Here is a 4,549-nt window from a genome sequence, read left to right as displayed (position 1 = left end):
GTAAGTGGCGGCCGGCCCGCCCAAAGCCCGCCTCCCTGCCAGAGGCGTTGTGAGAGGGCGGGGGTCACCCCGGGGCCCGGCCCGGCCCGGCCGGCTCGGCAGGTTCGACGCGGCCCTTGGCCCGCAGCCGGACTCGCCTCAGGGCAGCCCGGACCGGAGCCTCCTGCCGAGCTGCCCGCGCTGAGCCGGGCGGGCCCGGTGCTCCTCCGAGAGCCCCTGTGCTGCCGGGTGAAGCTTCGTGCTCCTGCCAGACGCGACCAGCTAGGCCTGCTGGGCAGCGGTGTGCTCGCAGCAGCACAGCATCGCTCGCCTCCCACCTGACCCGGGGCCATGTGCGGTGTTGGTGGTTTGGGTGTGTCTTCTTAGGAAGCTTGGGAGCAGACTTTTCTTTAGAGCAGACTCTCATCATAGAATTAACCTTACTGCACCTGTTGAACTGAGGTCCTGTGTAGAAATCTCAGCATCTGTGAGGCACAGGGGAATGGTGGTTGATGAGAATGATGAATATTTGATGCAGCTGCCTCTTACACAGTCACTGTGTAGTGAGCAAAATGGCTTGTGTTGTTCAAAAATTACTGGGTTTTTTTTTCTTTTGCTGTTCTTTGGTTGATTATTTTAACCTGTAACACTTACTGCCAAATTATTTTTCTTGGAGGTATTTTTATAAAATTAAGGAAAAATAATGTAAATTGTCTTTTTTAGAGAATGGACTTGATCGTCTTATGTCCTTTGTTTCAGTATATGCTGAACTCTGCTTCAGACTGTCTACAGAACTACCTTTTTATTGCAGGTTGTAATACATTTCTTGGGTTATGGGTAGAATAAACTGGCTGGAAAGCAGACATGCAGAAAGACTCCTTTGTACTCTTCACCCAATAGCTGTTCCCTGTCCTTTTGTTCTATTGGAATGTTCTGAGTAGTTTATTGTTATGCCTGAACTCATACCACAGTAAATGGATAGTGGCATACAAGAAAATCAAGTTTGAAATTTTCTGGCTCAATAACTTCTGCCAGGTATGGCTTTCCAAGAGCTCCTCTTGACTCTCAAGGAACCTCTCTTGATTTAGAGTGGTGGAGTTATCATGAGCAGGATTTAGTTCTTTGGTTTCACTTACTTGTCTTGCTGGAGTAACACTTTACATATTGCTTTATGCAGTCTGCAGATCTTAGAAGATTTTGTAATAGATAGGAAAAGGAGGGAGAAAAAAAAAAGGTGAAGACTTGCCACGCTTGTATTTGTGGTTATAAGCTATAAAGACCACAATATGCAGCCCAACACAATGGGTAGCTGTTCTCACTTAATCTTTCTTTTCCACATTAATGGCTTATTTTTGTTACAGTCTTACTGCATTAACTAATATTTGCAGTGCAAAAAATTTACTCCGATATGAAGTAGAGCCAAATTTTCTTAAATGGGAATGCATTTTCTGCAAGGCCATTTTCTGCAGGATTTAAGATTTGTTTGCCATTTCTTATCCCTCTAAACATGCAGACCTAATTGTTATCTGGTGCCTCAAAGACAACTTTAATAGATATGGATGTTACATCTGTTGCTAGATAATATTTCTAAAAGCTTCAGAGAGATAAATATGCTAAATATGCATAAAGATGGTTTCAACTGTCCAGTTGTGCCACCTAGAAGGCAGCTCAGATAGATTTGCAAGTTATTTTGAAGTGATGAAACCCCTTTTGTAGTATCTGAGAGCGGAATTAGGAGATAGGTAATGTGTTTCTTGTCCAGAACATGTGACTCAAGAGAGTGCAACCACACCTGGAATAGCATTCTGTCAAAATCATCTGTTCCTGTTCGGTCTTCAGTTACCAAAAGGTATTTGTGATGGTGTTTTTTTGGTATGGTTTCTTTTTTTTTTTTAATGGGTTTCCATGCCACAGGTTATTTGTCATTTGTATAGAAGTTCAGTAAGTTGGTCAAGGTTTTATAGAAAAGGGAAGACGTGGGGAAGGAGGTTAAGTCTTTCCTTAGGTTACCATTCACTTTCTGGGGCTTTATGCTCTTGTGCTCCATTTCCATTAAAATCACTAGTGAGAAAGATGAATTCTTACACCAGAGAAGGCCATGTGTTCAGCCTGAAGGGTTACTTGGAATAACATGCCAAATTGTGTACATCCAAAATCTCGTATCTACTTAGATGCATATTCTTAGTGTCTTGTGTCTGGCAAAAAGACCAGTCAGGTCACCTTTATATTAGAAATATGTTGTATGGCTAAAGTTTTAGTTAACAGATAAAAATAATCTGCACCTTGTTTATTGTGCGATTATGAAAACTGCTGGTAATTTTCTGTTTGATATGGTTGAATGCTATCTGTTGTGTTAGCCAACATTATTCATGTGCAGAGGGTTAGGGGTGTTTATGGTCAATTTTCATTACAAAGGCTGCTCTCTACTGGAGTAGGCTTAAGTCTAAAATGAATTGGCATTTTGGCCCTAATACTTGTCTCAAGGGTAAATCTGTGCCCCAGAGAGTACATTACCTCACAGTGGCTGTAGATTGCATTAGGAAAAGGATACATGCATTATCTTGCTCATAAGATTAGTGTTTTAGAATTGCATGGCAAATAACCGATACAAAAGCTGACACTGTTTAGAAGTTACAGATGTAGCCACACTTTTCCATAGGAGCTACATGTGTCTGAAGATCTGTTGGTGAGACTTTGTACTGTAGTAGAAAATTATATTCTTACAGTTTCTTAACTACAGAATACTTGGTGCATACCTAAAGCAGCATCCTCCAAAAATTATCACTTGTCAAAATGGCATACGCAATATCATCCTTGTCAGGTTTTGGAAAAAAAAATGCATAATTTGAACTGTTCATGCTTACTTCTGTTAAGTAGGAAGCTCTCACTTAGACAGTTGTCACTTCCTTTTTTTTTAAGTCTGAGGAGTGAAAATGCCACTCTCTATAGCATTTGATTATAATTCAGTAGCACAAGGGCTTTTCTTCCTGTAACTGAAATATTAGGACCTTTGTCAAGGTCATGTGCGAATGGTTGCTATCTCTTTAGGATTGTTTTGGTACTTTCTATTGAAACTCTCTTCATTCCCTTTATATGGTAGTTATATTCCCATTAGAACAGGGGTGTTTGTGTGCGTGTGTTTTTCTTTGTTAATTTATGTTTGTGGTTTTGTTTGGGTTTTTTAGGAATGATAATAAATTCTGGTGGCTTGGTCAAGTAGCCAGTGATTTCTTGAAAAGATGTGCTGGTGATACCAAAAATATATAGAATCTTTTTGTGTAATGTTGTTTTCTATGTAATCTTTGGGGCAGCTAGAATTAATAACAACTTGATGAGATAAAAAAGTCTCTAACGAGAGACTTATTAGAGACTCATTAAATAATAAAATTAATTGCATTCTTGTTTGGGAAGGGGCATCAGGACACACAATTACTAAACAAAATTGTGCCTTACTGAGGTGATACAGAGTGAGTATTTTATCAGTAGTAAAAATGTTCTTTAAAGATCATTCAAGAATGCCCAGCATCATTATAGTAGTTTCTGTAGCTGGGAAAGCAGTCAGGTACTGCTCTGAGCAGCTTCTGGTCAAACAGCCAAATCCTGCAGGAAAGTAATGCACACAGAATCCTTCCAGATCAAGGGAAACAATTAAAATATCTCTGTCCTCATTTCAGGGTGTTTCACAGATAACATTCCTGATACTCTGCTGTACCCTTGTCTAAGTAAATAAATTGTAAAAGTAGGTTTTAACTGATTTTTACTGATTGCATTAAGACATTGCATCATTTGCATTGCAACCACTCAGGACTTGTATTGTTCCCAGTTCTTTTCACAACAAATAGACCTCCTGGCAAAAAGCACAGAATCAGATTGCTCCACTTTCATTTCATCAGATTGTGTTGGTTTTTTCCTCAAAATGCTACATAAATTTAAACCTTAATGCTGAATGGAAGTAATTTAACATTCCATTATGTATTAGTAATCCAGTTACCTATTTCTTAATTATTAATCCTAGAAGTTGCTTATTCTCATTCTTAAACTTAGCTGTGGTCAAAAAAAGACCCAGTCCTGCTGGACTGGAATAAAATGAGATTTTGCTTTTCAATTCAATGGCAGTAGAGTCAAGCCTTTGCTTTTTTTCATTTTCTACTGTTACTGCCTTTTTTTTTTTTTTTTAATTCATGGCTCCTGTTTCTTCATGGCTTTGGTTCTTAAGGAAATTTATGGAACAGTGGTCCTGGTACCAAGACCTATGGCACTCCCTGCTATTAATCTTATCCTGTAATAAGAATTGGCTTATTTCTTCCCCTTTTTTTTATGTCTCAACCATTTTTTGTTCTCTTGAGGCTCTGCTTCTCACCCATAGTTACCAAATAGCCTTAATAGCCTCTTGTGATGAACAAAATGCCACCTCTGTAAATCTTTCTGTCTCAATTCATCCTCTGTTTCAGTAGATCTGACCTTGAGAAGCTGTACTTGATCTCTGAGGGCCTCCAGATATTTAAGCTCTCTCCTGTACGGACTGTGGCCGTATCTCGGGCAGCTGGGTGCTCGTACACAGTGGAACAGA

At 39.7% G+C, this 4,549-nt stretch overlaps 1 protein-coding gene across 1 annotated transcript in view; it reads left to right on the top strand.

Moving 5' to 3' along the window:
- Positions 1-4,549, top strand: part of LOC137479313 (uncharacterized oxidoreductase YtbE-like) — a 46,921-nt gene that overhangs the window by 418 nt on the left and 41,954 nt on the right. The window lies entirely within an intron of this gene.

This window comes from Anomalospiza imberbis, chromosome 9, assembly GCF_031753505.1.
Source record: "Anomalospiza imberbis isolate Cuckoo-Finch-1a 21T00152 chromosome 9, ASM3175350v1, whole genome shotgun sequence".
NCBI classification, from domain to species: Eukaryota; Metazoa; Chordata; class Aves; order Passeriformes; family Viduidae; genus Anomalospiza; species Anomalospiza imberbis.
This window is presented reverse-complemented; position numbering and strand designations above follow the sequence as displayed.